Source organism: Ischnura elegans, chromosome 6 (genome assembly GCF_921293095.1).
Source record: "Ischnura elegans chromosome 6, ioIscEleg1.1, whole genome shotgun sequence".
In the NCBI taxonomy this organism is placed as follows: domain Eukaryota; kingdom Metazoa; phylum Arthropoda; class Insecta; order Odonata; family Coenagrionidae; genus Ischnura; species Ischnura elegans.
Genome location: NC_060251.1, coordinates 64,350,927 through 64,369,553, shown reverse-complemented (window position 1 = coordinate 64,369,553; position 18,627 = coordinate 64,350,927). Strand labels below are relative to the sequence as shown.

The 18,627-nt window shown below is 40.6% G+C and overlaps 1 protein-coding gene across 1 annotated transcript in view; it reads left to right on the top strand.

The window, feature by feature from the left end:
- The window catches only part of LOC124160883 (protein hunchback), a 122,391-nt gene that overhangs the window by 52,485 nt on the left and 51,279 nt on the right, over nucleotides 1–18,627 (top strand). The window contains exon 2 of the mRNA XM_046536999.1: nucleotides 3,836–3,995. The gene's annotated coding sequence lies outside the window, so the exon portion shown is untranslated. The remainder of the gene's footprint in view (nucleotides 1–3,835; nucleotides 3,996–18,627) is intronic.

Genomic DNA, 18,627 nt, shown 5'->3' with positions numbered 1-18,627 from the left:
TACTAACTTTGTCCACTTAAAGTTAAAATTTAAGTGCCAAAATGATGTTAAATGCATTTTCAGGGATGTTATTTTTCAAAATGTTTCCTTAAATCCCCGTTTCCAAGGGAGGTTGCCTCCACTAACCTTCCCAAAGCCCCCATATCCCCCCGCAAAGCATATTCCTAGTTACGCCACTGCTGTATCTGGTGACTGAAAAATTGATTACGATTAAAAAGGAAAATAGAGTTCCAACACTCAAAGATGGAGGAAATCGAGATCGAACCTTGATCTTCGACTTTCGATCCAAACTCGACTTTAAAAATTCGATCTTGACCATTTCTTCGGACCTCTGCAGCGTCATTACCGGCCCATGATAATATCGTCAGTCCCATGTGAATGACTTCTCTCTAAGGTCCGTGAAATTGAATTGGCACGCACGAATATGCAAACATCAATAATGCATCTTATTCAGTTAATCTTTCGTAAAAATGTTTGAGGGCCAAATGGTTCCAATTGTTGATCCCAAAACTTAACTGTGCGAGCATTCGCAAATTTTTCCAACTTATAATTAACCCCTTTATCCAAGTGGATTTTTGGAATTTCTTCACCCATCTCAAATGTGAATTTTGAGTATTATTCGAAAATGTAATAATTGAACACGGTTTTGTACAAACTGGAAAGAACAGTCGATTTTTTCGATTTATCTATCTTTCGGTTCAAATTTCGATGTTCGAATATTCGATAAGTCTAGCTTTTCGTTTAGACTAAAAATCGATTGCTTGAAAAATCGACATTTTTCCATCACCGGCATAGCCGCTCTACGCCAAATAAAAATACTTATTTCCGAAGGCAATCTCCAATTTCATCATAATAGACAAATATTTTTGTGTTAGAGGATAGAATGTTGGGTAAACGATCTAGAGGAATAGGATTTTTTCAGATGGTATGCAAGGAGGAACGCCTAATGTTTTATTTGAAAGTGAAGTATATGAGAGAAGAAGAGGCTGCCAGAATTCTTCTTAAGATCCATAATAAAAAGGCAAATGGTATAATAATTTCCACACTTTTTGAATTCAACACTCAACGACATGGTTTCGACACATTGTGTCTTTTCAATGTGTTGAAACCATGGTCAGTCGTTGAGTGTTGAATTAAAAAAGTGTGGAAATTAACATTTGTGTTTTTACCATGGTTATAGCAAATTTCCATAAAATCAAGCCTGAAACGATATTATACGTTCCTCTTAGGAACTCCATGCACGGTATAATGCTTTAAAAATTATAATTGTTGCCGATTCTCCACGTAAATACCATAGGCGTTGACGCCAGCGCGCACCGAACCAGCAAAATATATGCCGGGACGCCTCCGACGTTGAATTTTTACTTTCGGAGCACGCGTCCTGCTCTCAATCTGCAAGAGCCAGCAGGAGAATATCCCGCCGAAGGGAGTCAGCACTACGTGACGCCTTCACTCCTCATTGGGCAGCTTGCAAGTTTTCACGCGGTCTCCGTAAATATTCCCTTCCCGCGTCCATCCAAATCCCTCCCACTTTCCCTCCGAATGCAACCAGCATTGCATTTCTTACTCCCCATCCGTAAAACTGCGATCGTTCTAAAGATTCGAAGAATATCCATCCGATGGATGCCCTGAAAAATCATCCCCTTTATGTAGTTTTCCCACAGTTGGGGAGAAAGGAGAAAGAAATGAGAGAATAAGGAATGAAAGGAGTAGCAAAAGACTGTGAGAAAGAGAGCGTCTCTTTTTCTTCCACTTCTTTTCAAGAGATATATATTACTTTTCTGCGCCTCATCCTTTCCCCTTCTTGCGCGTACGTCTCTCTATCCCTCAACCTCAATCCTTACCGTCCGAAAAACGCCAAAAACCTTCGAAATCGCCCCAAAACCGCGTACGTCCCCCGTTATTTTCTTCCGGCCGCGAATGGGGTTATAGCGACGGCCGGTGCAAAAAAAAGCCATAAAAGGTTAAAAATGGGAGTGTCGGGATGAAAGAAGGGTCACAACCTCGTTGTCCTAAACATTGGCCCACCTTTTGGCCCCTAGAGGGGGAAGGCAACACCTTTGCCCCGATGTCCATTGTCCCTCCGCTGACCCCTATCGACACCTGCCCTCTGTGGACCAGAACCACATGCCCCTCCCCCTTTTAGAGAGCTGTGGTCACTGGAAATGAAGAGGAAGGCGAGGTTCCCCTCCTCGAAATGAAGAGAGTGGTGTTTCTCCGTCCCCATGTAGGGTGGGGGGGTGGGGCTGCGATGGATGGAGGGATTTTTCGCACGTACGGATACATGCATGCCTTCTTTCGACTCTCATCAGCTAACGGGGTTCTCGTATGCAATGGCGTGTATTGAGACGAACTTAACGCGATCACTGTTGTTGCGGTCGGGAGAAATTAGAGAGAGCCGTGGGGTTATGGTGCGGAAGCAAGGGGTGAATGGGAAAAGGAAGACATCACGGTGCGTGGCTTACATTGATTGGATTTTGGTGGGAAGTTAAATGTTCCACGTTGACCAGCTGCTTACCACCTCATTAGTACACAAAAAATATTTTTTGCTAATTACATTCTACACGCCCAAAATCAGCACATCACGACCTTTACATCGGGTTATTTAATAGTGAGCAACTCACAGTCACAAATGCCCATTCAGTGGACGAAGATTACCTTCCCAACTGAGACTCGAACTCGCCACCTTCAGTTCCATTTTCAGTTCAATTATCTAAGCCTGTGATTCAATCCAATTCAAATTTCGGTTTGTATCTTTGCATGAGTTTTATCGTTTGATTATTTGATTCTTATGTAGAGGAACAACCTCAATGTCGTTCTGTCTTTTAATAGCGGATTATAGCAAATTTGATATCCGAATAATATGTTCTCCTCGGCCACGGATATTTAAGGTGCATAATAGGGTGGTTTCCTATTATTTTTTTATTGCCTAAATCGAAAGATTATTACTCTTGGAGTACGTATTTCACGATTTTAGATTTTTAAATGACGATATCTATTTTTCGCGATTAAATGAAAAGTGAAAATTTTCAAGCGCGCGAAAACGCGACGGCTAAGTATGAATGTCGGGAAATCTCTCCGTGTGACGTAATTCTGGTTCCCGCTGCGCCTTGTGAGGTGACCTTGAGGCGAGGCTTAGCGCTGATACGACGCAGGGTGCTAGCGGGTAGCTGAGTACCCTGCTGGCTGGTAGCGCTTGGCTTAAATAAGGATTATTAATACCTTATCAAACGAAGAAAACTTTCCGACTTTAGCCAGTTTTAATAGGTGATTATTAAGACATGTTTCCCTGAGCTCTGCGCCTCATGCATGCATTGGTAATCTCAGACGATGTATAACTCCTATCTTCTCGTATAGAAACTAGGTCCCTGTGACGTCACGTGGAGTGGCATCGCATGGGCGCCAATCTGGCCCTTTTCAAATGAGGATAAAAATGGACCATTGCCATTCGTCTAAACCGGTATTTATAAAACGAAACAATTTGTATATTATGAATACAGTAATGGTGGGTAATGAATCGCAATCAATGCCTTTCGTTTTCTTTGATGAAGGAAACTACCCTATTATTCGATACCTAAATGTGATTTTGTAGTGACTTTCAATTAAAAGACCTTTTTCTACTGTAATGTATTTTATTTTTAGGTGGAATTTTTTGTTACAATAAAATGCATTTTCCGTATTCTAAAATATGGCTCATCTATGGTAGCTGTCGCACTTTGATCGTCAGATGTTAAAGGTTTCAAACATGTTTATTCTTTCATATTATGAATAACCCCCTCCGGAGTACAATGGGTACGCTTTTATTGAAGGACCTCTTACTATTTCTCTCTTCCAGGTTTCACCTGCGTGGGTGGCGTTTTTAAGGACAGCTCTACTTGAGGAGGCAAATAAATCTTCAATTCGGAAGCAGTTTAAATCAACCAACCAATATCATTTGTTGCATGAACGCGTGCTCCCTGCTGAAAGCTAGATCTCCACGAAAAACAGAGTTTATGGTGAGGATAAAATAGTTTTCGGGCTTTGTGGCTTGCTATACTTATGATGGGTATCGTTCACACGTATATTATGGTAATGGCAGTGCTGCTTTCCTCCTCTTTATTTGTAAGTAAGTATTCATACATTACTAAATATGAGTATTTTTCCAAAGGTTTTTTTCCTATTTATTTGTATTTGTGACATATTTTGGTCAGCAATACTGTCAATGTCACCTGGCCCAGCAATGTCACTCGACGCACGGTCCGTAAAATAAAACTTAAAGGCAAAGTAATCTCTCGAAATATTCAACCCCTATGTACTCAACATCCGACATGAATGGGAACAAAATCGATACATATGGTATTGATGTCTGGGTGGTTTTTGTTTGCAGAAAGCCTATGGAAGTCTATGAAAAACTGTACTGCATATTTGTATTTTCTCTTCATTTTACAATTATTAAATGTTTTACCATTTTTTAATGTCTGGCTAAAATACTTATAAATTATTTATTGTCTATTTTTATAGGTATGCATTTCATTTACGTATTTTTTGGAATAATGATAGTACCGAAATAGCTATGTGGATTTACCTAAATATAGTTGCTTTTTTCCCGATTTTATGATGTTTGCCGACAAGGTTAGGCCAGGAAATATTGAATTCATGTACTTTCGTTATTTCATGCTTTATCGTGAAAACATTCCTAAGATATCAACTCTAATTACGATTCCAATTTCCAAGTATTGTTTGTAAAAGGTATTGGTCATTATTGAGTGTTTCAGACGTGTGGCTAACTGTGGCCGCTTTCCTGGCAATGACACCTATCACATAATACCGGATGAAGGCTGAGATAGATATTGATGATTGGAGTAATCCTTTACCTCTCATCCAAGCTATAGTAGCTTTATGTTAGAAGATTACAATCTCGTGCATTTTAAAATATTATTTATTTATTCATTTATTTATTTATTCCTCTACCACCGAAAACACTACCATTGGCCTTTTAAATCGGGACTTTTAACTTAGCAATTTAAAGTTAACGAACACCCATGCCCTGGATAGGGGCAACCTACCACGGCGAGACTGGAACCCACGACCTCTTGTGTGGCAGGGAAGGACTTTGCCCCGCGCCACCAAAGCCGGCAATGTTCTGGATCGAGTTTTAGTTTATTTTTTTCTAATACCCGAAGATATGGCGAGAATTTCACACCAGTCAGGAGCAACTGCACTGAGGAAGTTGCTATCATTCAGCAAGGGATAGGGACTGGTGCCCGAACACTCTTATCTCCCCGCGGAGGGAAAAGAAGACTCTTGCTGTCGGAGAAACTCATCCTCGAAATACGAAGCATCCTGTCGAAGTGTGATAGATTCCCGAGAGTACATGTTATTCAAAACCAAACTTTTCAGGAGCAATTAATCGGATTCGTCAGATTCCAGACGGCCGCCGTGAGTTCATCAGTTAAGTTATGATTTTTTATCAATTTTCCAAACTTTTTAATAATTCAAGTAATCACTTATATTTTTATTGTGAGTTTCATTTTAACAAATCTTTATTAAATTTATCTTAATATAACTGAATTGAAACAAATGTCATGGCAATCGACTGAAAGATACTCTCTTTCCTAATATTAACCAGTTTAAATATTCAATTGCCCTGAGGGACCATTTTTGATGCTATGATCGAGTCGACTTGGGTATCAGCATTTTTTTATTTCGACGGAGTACCGAATTAGTCCTATCCGGCTCGAAAATTCACTTTTTCTTTTTTTGATACACTCCGAGCACATCCTTTTACCAGTCGGGAAATTTCTCTACGCTTTACAACCATATTGAAATATAAGAAAATTGGCTTGCCGATTCAAATATTCATGCAATGATGGTTTTTTTGGGACAGCTTTATTTGGTTTATGGCACGTTACGATGCCGTGCCCTTAGAACTTGAGCATAGTTCAGGAAAGTCATTTTACTTTGCTGGTGGTTGATAAATGCATTTTTGATGCATAAAGAGAAGTATGAAAGAAGAATTGCATTCGCTTCTGCTCTATTCAAGATTCAGCCTGATTTCAAGTTTTTACTTCAATCATGCAACGTGCTCTACAATCTGCAGTTTTGATGGTCTCGATTTTTAAAAATTGTCACCTTTCGGATGGCTGTGAAGAATATTTTTTCTTTTAATAAAGGAAATTGTTGTTCTAAGTAACTTGGTATATTTCATTTGACATTTTTTTTACGCCACATCCATGCTTGGTGATAGTCCAAGCAGCACTTCTTCCAAGGGGCACTTCTTTTGGCCAAATCTTCCTCTAGGAAAAAAAAACCTTAGTCATTGGCTCTAGCTATCGCGTTCCTCGCGCTAACTGGCGTTTCCGCCCATTGTTGACTCTAGATTGGAAGGAACAGTATCTCTAGGAAGATAGTCACTGTCAACCCTCTTGCCGAATGTAGGAAGGAGGCCTCTGCAAGCCTCAATTCGGAAGGGAAGACTCTCTGCAGATGTCATTTGGCGTGAGTTGTGTACTGCAAAACATTTCCTTCGAAAGGTCAGAGGGTATCATTTATCCAAATTATTTTTATAACATTGTTATTGATACACTATTTCAATCGGATAATGGTAAATTCGGCTCTATCCTAATGTTTTATTATTAGGAATTTGGAGAATTTCAGGCATACAATTATAAAAATGAACATCCAATGGGAAGAAATGATTTCAGATTGTTATGGAAATTATATTAGACATTTCCCATAAAATGTTGTAAAAATATATTGCAATGCATTTTTCATGAAAACATTTTTTTCTATTTGTTTGGCCTATGAAATAGCCATAATATTCTTCATTTATTTCTGGAGCAACATATTATTATTATTATGGAATCAACTATTATTATCGCTGTAAGCAATACATTTTCATTTACCATATAGTTAATTTGGAAAATGGTTTGTGAGTATTTCTTGAAAAATAGCATGAAGTATATGCCTGGGTCGTTGGGTACTTTATAGGATGACATCGAACATGACATGTTGAGAGGTAAGCAGACAGTATTAAAGAATTCGTCAATGTCATCGGAGAAATGCCGCGGATGGAAATTGAATTCTTTTCCATTTGTCTTCCATATTTCCAGCATCGGAAGATACCTTCATCGTTTGCTTCCTACGGTGCAAACCATTTGCCTCCCACGGAGAACCTTCGTGCACCATTGTCAATCGCTGCCCTGGTGACCATTTTGTATGGTCCGTCTTTCACACTTTTTCCATACTATCGGCGTTGGATGCGTCCGACCCTAGGAAAGGTCTCACTTTTTCTCACGTAATGTTTCCAATGGGTCTCCTTGCACTTTTAACGTGTGACCAGTGGTCATTAAATAGCGGACAGTCCACACAATGGGAGCAGGAAGTGGAGAACGGGATTGTTGGCTTATGAGAGAATGTCGCGATTGGACAAGGTATGCAAAGGATACTTACTCTTCCGTAGTCACTTTTTTCTTCTTCCTTTTTCCGTTTCTCTTTGCGCTCGCCAAAGACTTGCGACCCATCTCCGTAAGCCCCCTGGCGGCTAGTCACTATTGACGTCTTTGAAAGAGTATAATCGTGAGTTCCAGTGGAACGAAAATCCATTATCATTCTTCGCTGGACAAATAAATCGAAAACGCGCGAACTCGTCCTTGCGCGCATAATCCACAGTTCCTAAATCTTAATATTGCAGTAGTAGTTGAAGCAGGAAAATAAATTTAGAATAAACGTTTCTGTGTATATTATTCAAATTCTACTCGCAGTTCCTAACTCTGCCTCTTAATATTGCAGTAATAGTTGAAGTAGGAAAATAAATCTAGAATTTACGCATCTGTGTATATTATTACGATATTTCAATCAATATTCTGTGTATGTTATTCAAATATTCCAGTCAGGAGACGTGAAATACGTTTTATGGAATTCGAAAGGATATCACTGTCCTATATCGTGCACTCGTCATTACCTCCACTCACTTTAAACCGCGGATACTTCGCTCCAATCGTAAGACTAAATTATGTTCTGTGATATCATTTCGGGTACCTTAGAATGTATTTATCGCTTTCAATTTAATTAGCCTATGTAGGTAAGTTTAGATTTTGGATATTGGTAAGATTACTTTGCATGTTTTCCATCACTGTGAACTATCGGACAATGCTGCAGTGTTTTTCATCCAAGAAGAAAAGAAGTAATAATAAAAGGCTCTTTGTACTTTCCACGCTGTTTTAATTGCTCGGCAACCGGTTTCGACGCATTCTGCGCCATTATCAAGCACGACTGCTTGTCGGATTGTACGACTGTTTTGCAGTCGTGTTTGATAATGACGGAACGTAAAAACGAAAACGGTTGCACCAATGTGAAAAGTGCAAAGTTTCTTTTATTATTTATATGCATAATTTCCACGAAGCGAATTCACCTATCATCAACTTCAAGAAGAAAGGAATTTGTTATATCTATTGGAAACTGTTGAGACCTCCATATTGTTTGCCACGGAAGTGAAAATTCTTTATTTAGGATGTCAAAGGAGACCATTGACCTCCATCTCCCTTATTTTTGAATCCCTAACTCAAATGGAAATATGTATTCCGCGAAATCGTAAGAAGAACAGCAAACGGCTCGGGGCGTAAAGAGAAGTGAGTCAGCTGGGAACAATGTGGAAGATTATCAGAACATACACAATATGCAACAATCCCCCCGAGGATGTATAGCAGCTAACAAAATTCCACCATTTTCGGCCAGCCGATTCAATTTGGCTCAGGGAAAGTTTGAATTTAATGTTAATTAAAGTCCGTGATTGATTTATTTTATTTATCAACAGCCTCCAAATTTGGCTGATGTTCTGCCCAGAGTCTCGGTGAAACATTTTCTCCTCGAGATATATTTCTATTGCCTCTTTAACTATTCGATACCAGTAACCATGAGATCGACATACTATTTTGGTGCCGTTAAGTTTTATTGAGTGCGACATATCGAGGCTATGTTCAGCCAATGCCAATTTTTCGGGTTGAGTAAGTCTTATGTGCCTTTGAGTAAGTCTTATGTGCCTTTTATCCTGGTGCGTGATGTCTCTCCAACGATATGTAATTATTCAAGTAGGGATCGGCGATCAGCCTCTGAAAAAGGTTTGCCACCTCGGGGATTGGAACCCGGGGAGTCTGGATGGGAAGCCAACGCTCCAGCCGCCATACCAATCCGATTCACGACGAAAATTCTTCATTTTTCCTCCATGTCCCCTTTTCCTAATTGTTTTCCCCCTTTCCTCTCTCTCCTTGACTGCGTCCTCAACGTCACACGACAGTCTCTTTCTCCGCACTTGCTAGGCGCATCGTCGCAACACTTTCTGAGGTCATTAGCCTGTCGCTAATATTTCGCCCTGAGCTTTCCCCGCCCATTTTCCAAGTCGCCATCGCGGTCATTGATCGGATCTAATGCGTGTGCGTCTGCCTCCGGCCCCGCGAAACGCAGTCGCCCTCGTGAGCGGCAAATGGCCAAGGCGAGCTTTTAAGGCGTTGCCCTCGCCCACGCCGGTGACGCGGAGATCAACTCGCTAAAATTATCCGCCCAAGTCCCTCCCACATCCCTCTCCGCCGATGGTGAATTCAATTCGGATCCAAAGGCCGTTTTACACGGGGTATGTCATTGCGCGGGTTATCACTGAAAATATTTTTGAAATTGCGAGAATGCGAGTTTGGAAATACTTAAGGCCGTTTTACACGGTACACGGAATTGCGCAGGTTAGAGCTGCATTAATTTCTAAAATGGCGCGGAATTGCGCGAATGCATGAACGAAATTAGAACAGGGGCTATTTTGCCGTCTCGCATCCACGCATTCTCTCATGTGTTCTAGCAATTCGCCGCTTTACACGACGCAATTTTGATTGCGCCTTCGCACGTACGTCAGATTGCGCAATTCCGTGTACCGTGTAAAACGGCGTTTAGAGCAGGGGCTATTTTGTCATCTCGCATGCTTTCAAGCAATTCTTCGCTTTTCACGGCGTAATTTTCACTGCGCCTTCGCACATACGTCAGTTTTCGTAATGACGTGGCCCGTATAAAACGGCCTTAAAAGGATGGGTTATTCCCTCTCGATCTGTCTTTTCTGGCGACGAAAGGCCGGAAAAAATCGGCCTATATTTTATTGTTGGAGCTTGCACAAACGTCGGATTTCAACCGGTCTAACGATCACTTGCTTGGTTGTCGTGATCAACCGACTTTTTATCGGTACCGGGTCCTGAACGGACAGTGTGAAAGATTCCAAGCCCACCAATGGTTCACTATATTGGAATGTAGAGAGCCGATTTTTTACCCTAGGATCCCTTACAGATCCGCTCAAAACATATATAAGCAGTATTAATAATGAAAGACACTTTGTTTTTTCCACAAGTTTATAAAAAATTATATTATTTTACCGGTTTCGGCTGTTACACCATTATCAAACACAGACTGTTTATGATAATTGTGTAACAGCCGAAACCGGTAATAAAATAGAAATGTTTATAAACTTGTGGAAGAAACAAAGTGTCTTCCATTATAAAAATGGAGCCCATCCACCACGTACATGCTTCAATTTTTGATTTAATATATAAGCAGGTTGATTTTTGTGATATGTTACCTTGATAATGACAGTGTATACTGTCGAAACATAGGTCGGTTAAGAAAAAAATCTGTGGAAATTTAACTACTGTTTTATCTTTATCATGATATCGATTCTCGATTTTCATAAGTATTGCCTAAGTCGTTGAACCTGTATTCTTCCAGCCAGTCATGCGTTCTACTATTCTGCGCTCAGAGAGTTTGACAGTCCTGGGTGAATGAACTATTCCCAAAGGGCATTGACACCTGTCTCCATTTTGATACCGTTTCCCGGACTAAAATACGAATTCATCGTCTATGGCGCCCTCTCCCTTCGATGTTCTTGCGTTTGGTGGAGGGTGGGGGAATTGTTCGTGGCGTTTCCGAGTTTTCCTCATCCCGTCGCCAAAGAGTGCAAAGCATTCTCCTGGCCGTCCCAAAATACGACATCTATCAGTAGTCCCCCTCTCACCTAACCGGCATTCGCAACACGGCCTGGCGATTCTTGACCCCTCCCCACAAATCTTGCGCGCGTGGAGAACATTCTATTTTACGTGCCTGGAGGCGCAACCGACGCGCTATGCACTTAAAAGATACGACAAATTTAGATCGCTTGCGTGGCTAAGGTAGCTCAGTAAAGGTGTTCACGTGTCTTTATCTTAATCTGGGGAACTTAAAGCGTCGGTGTATTGGAAAGGGTTTGTGGATGGAGGAGGTTATTTGCCCGCGGCCGCGAAGCAAAAGTGTCGAAATGAAAGAAGAGGCCAAAGACACTGGATGAGATCGGAATCCATCGCCTGACTCATTGTTCATGTGGTTTTGCGAACGCATTTCCTAAATTTTGAAAGTAGGAAATTCGTGCGGAGGTCATTGACAGTTTTACGCGAGTTGGCATTTTGAATTTTGAGCGAGGGTCTTATAGTTGTGTCGAAATTTAATTGAAATTTTGGCCAAAATTGAGATAAATTCATCTTCCTCTGTATATAATCGGTGACTTAATTGAGGTGGTGATAGATTTCAACTTTTTTGAGACATTATTCATATTAGGAAAAATATTATTGTACTTTCTACAGCATATTATTTAGACGTCGTGATTTTGTGTCTTGCGACACCTTTCGGTACAGAATGCAGATTTTATTCCTAATAATTCGGCAACACAGAGAAATGCGTAAAATACGTTTGTTGAAGAAATATACAATACCATTTATTATTCAATGGATACAATTTCATTGCATAATTAATGGTATTACAGAAGAATGATAGTAGGCTTTCCCGGCGTATAGGATTGTGGAAGTGCTCAAACGAAGTTGGGACTAGCGTTTATTACAGTCCTTTATGGTTCGGGGGAAAAACGAATTCGCATATCTATCCGTTCGGCAAAACATCTATCTTAATTTATCACTTCTATCGGACCTGGAAATATAGTGTGGCTCTAATATTATGTTCTCTGTGTCGCTCTTAAAGATATCCATTCTCAATTGTTCAAGCAATCTAAGCCTAGCGCGCAGCCTCCGAGTCTCCAACGGCTCCCAGCCTAATTCGCTTAACATCTGGGTAACACTGTCTGTACGCCCGTAGCAGTTTTTGACGAAACGCGCAGCCTTCCTTTGAATTTTATTCAGTTCGCGGATTAAATCTTTCTGCACCGGATCCCATATGCTCGCTGCATATTCAAGGTGCGGTCGGACGAGAGCGAAATAGCACCTTTCCTTTACTTTCTCATCCGAAAATCTTCCCACAATACGCTTGACGAATCCTAATTTCTTCAGGGCTGTGCCGCAAATATTCTTTATATGTGTTCCCCACGTGAGGTTCGAGGTTATCGTAACTCCCAGGTACTTCACTTCGTCTGTTGCCTTTACATTAATGCCATCCACTGCATAAACATGGTTAGAGTTGGACGAATTCCGCAAGAAATGTACCGCCATGCATTTGCTCAGATTAAGTTTGAGTTTCCACCGGGTCAGGTTCTCCAACTCAATCTCGGCCGACGTTTCGATGGGCGAGTTGTCCATCGTCTTCAGGGCATCATAACCGAGTGGCCGAGATAGAGTTGGAGAACCTGACCCGGTGGAAATCCCGTGTAACCTTCCACAATGGTATTACCATTTATTTTACGTTTGTCGGTCTTGATGGCGGCGGGGTGAAGTCCTCGTCTGCTAAAAAAGAGGTCGCGGGTTCGAGACCCTCCTGGGTATGTTGCCTCTGCCCAGGGCTTGGTTGTTCGCGAACGTGTAAATGTTATTTTGTTTAAAACCCTGATGTAAAAGACCAGTGTGAACTGTTTTCTGTAGTATGGAAATAAATAAATATAAATATGACAAATATCATGAATTTATATGAATTCAGGTAATGTGAAGTTAATTCACAGCTTTTCTTCCATTCCATTGGGACATATACGATTCAATAGAAATTTCGAGTCAGTTGAATGATGTGAGAGTTTTTATTTTTAGTATACAGTGTCTGCGGTGGGATTTGAATTCTTCGTCCAAAGAAATGTGATTAGTGTGGTGTGTGGCTTTTGCGGTGTTTGCATTCCTGTATCTAGACAAATGTAATTTTACATCTACATCTACATAATACCCTGCGAGCCACCTCTAGGGTGTTTGGCAGGGGGTGACCAATCAACAGCATGCAGCATGCATTTGGACTCCCACATGCACACCACACCGTCCAAAAAACGTCCCGTATAATAACAAACTATACTACTATATGCTGTTAGAAATAGAATATAGAATAGAAATTCAGAAACATGCATTAAGTTTTACATAGGTTAGTAGCCTACACTACTAGTCATGCAATTTATTTACGAGTTCTATTGCTGCCGTTATAATCTCTTATTGATCGTGGAAAAAATGACATTCGGAATCTGTCTGTTCTGCAATCTATCTCTCTTATTTTATTTATATGATCTGATCTTCCGTAGTACGTTGGCGTCCGCAAGATATGGTTAACTTCGTCAGAAAAGACACTGCTCTTGAATTTATCTAAAAGGTTTAGTCTATTTTTCAATCTACGGTCCGACAGAGATTCCCATCCGAGTTTATCTAAGAGGTCAGTTACACTAACAAGACTATCGTAACGACCTTTCACATACCTGGCAGCTCTTCTTTGCACGCGTTCTAACTCTGTTATTAAGCCTTTTTCATGAGGGTCCCAAACACTGGCAGCGTATTCCAAATGTGGTCTAACGAGGGAAAAGTAGCTAATTTCTCTCACTTTGTCGTCTCACTTTCCTAATATTCTTTTAACAAAACCCATTTTACGATTAGCTTGACCGGTTATTTCTCGAATGTGTTTATTCCACGATAGATCATTATTGAGTCTAACCCCTAGATATTTCACGGATTCAACTGCCTTTAATTGGGTGCCCCGAATGATATAGTTACGCTGTAGGGGGTTATTCTTCTTCCAGAAATTCATTACGACGCATTTTTCCAAATTTAAAATATGACGAGCACAGAAGTCAAACTTATCCCGTTGTACTTGTTGGTATTTTACTTTATGTTCCGGAAGCAATTTGGCAGAAGAAAATCATTTGAGAAATGGCTAGAAATTGCTGTCGACAGGCAGGGCTAATTTACTTTAATTTTGGAGATAATGTCATCGTTCATTATTGTTAGGCCTTGAGGAATCCGACCGTAAACGGGACGGTCGTTGGATCTTCCATTAAGATACTCTCTTTAAATTATCGTTGTAGTCCCTTTCCATCGAAGTTGCTGATAACCTAATGAATACCTACAGTGCCGCCTTAATGATTTTTAATGGATTGAATATGACCTACGAAAATTTAGACGCATGATTGATCAGCATATACATATTACCCTACAAGCAGTCTTTACGACGTTAGGTGTATTTACAAGCCACCTTTTGTGTAATTGATACCAAATTTTAAAACTGAAGTATTGTGTGATTTACTTAAATTCTAAATATTCGGTTTTCCAATATTAATTTGATTCTATCCAGAAGCTCTTCATAAGTTCCACCTCATGAGTTGACACAAAAATATTGTACTCAACGATACCTTAAATTTTCGTTGAATTTATTTTTTTGTATCCATTCTAGCCTCTAAGCCCCAATCTAAATATTTTTTAATCATAACTAGCCGAATTTTGAGCGTATCCTATTAATCATGTATGTCTGTATCATTGTAGTTGAGCGTAAAACAATGTTTCTCGTGGCGTGGTGCATGTTGAGTAAAAATACTCACCGCTGCCGAACAGTAAAGAGGTGCTTTTTCGCGGAAGATGCAGATGTGAACCTCTTTTATCTTAGACCAAAAACCTGCACAATTTGTTTCAGGACTTAATGAATCGTGAATACATGTTCAAATGCGTGTGAACAGTACAGTGAAATCGGTGTTTTGTTTTTCCGGGTTTGAACACGCTTGCTAGTTGCTTTGTGCACTACGTTGCACACTATTTTGTATCACAAATGATTTTCAAAACATAGTTACACCATTAAGGCACATACATGGAAGAACTGATGCACGATGACACATGATAGTGGTAGAACTGAGTAAATATTTACTTCAGGTCGGTGAAGAAAATGTTTTTCCTTTCAACGGGATCGTAAGGCATGTCCAATCTATGGTGAGGCTAAATTCATTCTATTATTCATTCTAACATCACACACTCTTCGTTTTATTTTTGGTAGTGATTTCCGTGTCATCATTTATTTCATTATTCGCGAAGGTGATAATTTTTTCATTTTATTTCTAACCGCTCTCATCCCCTTGTCGGCTCTTCATTAAAAATTCCTAGTGACCCTCCACATCAGTAATGAAACAACCGCATTCAATCTAAAAAGTCAAAATTTTCAAATTCGGTTCTCTCGAGATGTGAAGATAATATTTTTTCAAGAATTACAATAGAGGGAGGGAAGTGTGGTAGCCTAGTCGGTAGACCACTTGGCTTCTGATAAAACACCCCGGGTTCAAAGCCCGAGTGAATCCTTCGGACGCCCAAAATCAAAATCCTCGTAGTGCGACGAGACCCAGGGAAAAGAACTGCCCCCCCCCCCCCCACCCTGAATGTGTGAAGTTCACACTCCTGTGCCCTGGTCCGGGGTGAGTTCTACCCTCACTTTACCAAACTAACCTTCAGGTTGAATCATTGAGTATTCAGGGAGCTAGCGTATGATTTTCACAGAAAATTTACAAAGCATTTTCAAGCAAGCCATTAAACATATTCATAATATTCACTAAAATCTCTATTTTAACGGCATGAAGTTACTTCTTACTTTTGTTACTTCATTACCTTATGGGCATTATGTAGATGTAGATTACCTCTACTATTTTTCATTAATTATCAAATATTTATGGCAAATATTTTTACCTGAACTCTTCGTGAAACTTGGAAGCTTGATCTGCACAATGTGAGCATTTCTTTTATTACCTCTTACTTTTGTTACTTCATTGCTTATTCTATTCTTCATTAATTATAAAGTATCTGTGGCAAATATTCGTACCTGAACTCTTCATAAAACTTCGAAAATTGATCTGCACAATGTGAAAACCCTTCACAGACCTAGCAGCCCTTAGCTTACTCATGCTGATGAATAATTACGCTTAAAGGGTGGAAATCCATGCTTGAGCCCATTAGCCGCGTTATTTTGGGTTCCTTCCTGGAAATTTTCCATATTCGCTAGACGAGGAGTTCCCCTAACCCTCCGCAGAAATTGATTTCGGCCGCGCAACAACGTCACGTAGAGTGTGGCAAGAATTTGGTCTCCTCCCACCTTCAGTTCGACTAAACTCCCATTCATCGCAAACGCCATTTACTTACGTTCTTTATCCCTGACCGCGTGACGATCATTTCTCAGCAAATCCTCTCATATTCTGCGTTTCAACCGCCAGGTTAAAATCCTAGATGGGGGAACTCCTTCCCCAGAGTGACCAAGAGAGGCGCCTTCGGGCACCGAGACCCTTTCACTACGCGCGTCGATCGGCCATTCCCTCCGTGCTAATCCTCCGTGGCCCCAAAAGAACGTCGGCGTGCGCAACCGCGGGTGTTAATTGCACCTTTTCCCGGAACTCTCCCACGTCCTTGGCAGAGTTGCGCCTTCGCAGACGAAGGAGGAATTTTTCCTGGAATTCTGCCTCCTTGCCACTAACCCTTTCGTCTTTTGTCGTGCGGTCGTTGGAATCTCCCCAACAAGTCTTAATGGTCTTTCCCCATTGCATCCCGTCTCGATACACCATTTTAGTTATTTTGCCAGCCCCCACTAAGGGAATCCATGTGCTCCTCTGCTTCAACGCAAGGGTTTTTCCCAGCGAGTCCACGACATCGTTAGGGCACGAAGGATTATTTGCATTACGTTAGGGTTTTTTTTTAGAGAAAGTCCCTTCAGTTTTCCCTTTTTTTTCGTTGGCTTACGCGGCCAAATCCCTTACCGGCGCCTTGCATTCGTAGTTCCAGGTTACGACACTCATTGAAGTCTCCTATACCTTCGATATTTCGTACTTTGAAGCTGTAGCATTAAAAATGCTGAACATTAAGCACGTGAAAATTTTAATGTAATTCAGAGCCACTATTACAAAACAAAGGTATTTAGGGTTGTGAGTGTTAGTTAGTAAGATCCTTTGATGAATAACACACTCGAATCCGGATGTTGGTAAGACATCTACGTAATGCCTTGCGAGGTACCTCTAGGGTTTTATCAATCACCAGTATGCAGCAGGATTCCTACATGCACACCACATGCTACACACTACGTGTTACTTGACTATTAATAGTAGAAATAACTTATATCTAAATTTTTCCAACTATTTCACCTTTTTCTTTAAAAATAGTTTTTCTCTTTCTTGAGTTTTTTTTGCGCACTTAGAGCTGTGAATGCCTCTAGGGCCGGGGTCGGCATCCTTTAGAGACGGAAGATCCAAATGTTACGCAACCAGCTGCGCAGCTACATTTTGACATGGCTTTAATTTGACTACCGGCATAGTATTTATTACAGGGATGCTTCATCCTATCTCAATCCTACATACATAGATTTTATCAGGTTTATTTTTTTAATTTTGAAAATAAAATAAAATATTTATCATTTTATTGCGAATGGAACTGGAATGCCGCAATTTGAAATCGAAAGAGCCAAATGCGGCTCGCGAGCCATGGGTTGTCGACCTCTGCTCTTAGGAGTTCGCAACAGCCGCAACACGGGCATGTGTTTGAGGATGTGTAAATATCTCCATGTGTGCTATTCAGTAATTCTCTTTGGTTATACCCTTCAGGCCATTCCAAGATAGTTACGCAGAGTGTGTTTTCACCAAAACGCACTATATCCACATAACACGCTTTGAATCATATCAGCAGTGTTTTTTTTCGGGGTCTAAACATCAGCCGCGGCGTATTTTCTAAATAAATCGCATAAAAGGTATCGATTCCTAACCTAGGCTGTAAAAATTATAAAACAGTGTTCAATGGATTCATTAATTGAGGACCCTGGAAGGGAAGGGGTACAAGTGAAATTTTCATAATGTTGGAGATAACATCTACATTTAAAAAATACCCTGCGAGCCACCTCCAGGGTGTTTGGCAGAGGGTGATCAATCACCACCATGCAGCATGCAATTGGACTCCAACATGCACACCACACGGTCCAAAAAACGTCACGCATACTAACAAATTGAACTACCACTAAGTGCAGATAGTCGTTGGTGGGGGACACAATATTGTTGTAACAAAGAGATACAAAGGTCTATATATTAGATCATGAATATCATTCGTTAACGTATGGCACCTTAGATCCAGGAATGGACTACTTCAATAGTTTGTTAGTATAGGGGACGTTTTTTGGACGGTGTGGTGTGCATGTGGGAGTCCAAATGCATGCTGCATGCTGGTGATTGATCACCCCCTGCCAAACACCCTAGAGGTGGCTCGCAGGGTATTATGTAGATGTAGATGCTATGACGACTCAATGATTGTGTTTTTATTTATTCCCTCATAGGCATTAAGGGGGGGGCACGGGGGAACGTGCTCCCCAAGACGCTTAAAAAATAGACAAAATTTTTAATACGGTTATCATTGCGTTCGTATTGTTTTGTCTATTATGGAGCCTCAATCATATAATTTTATA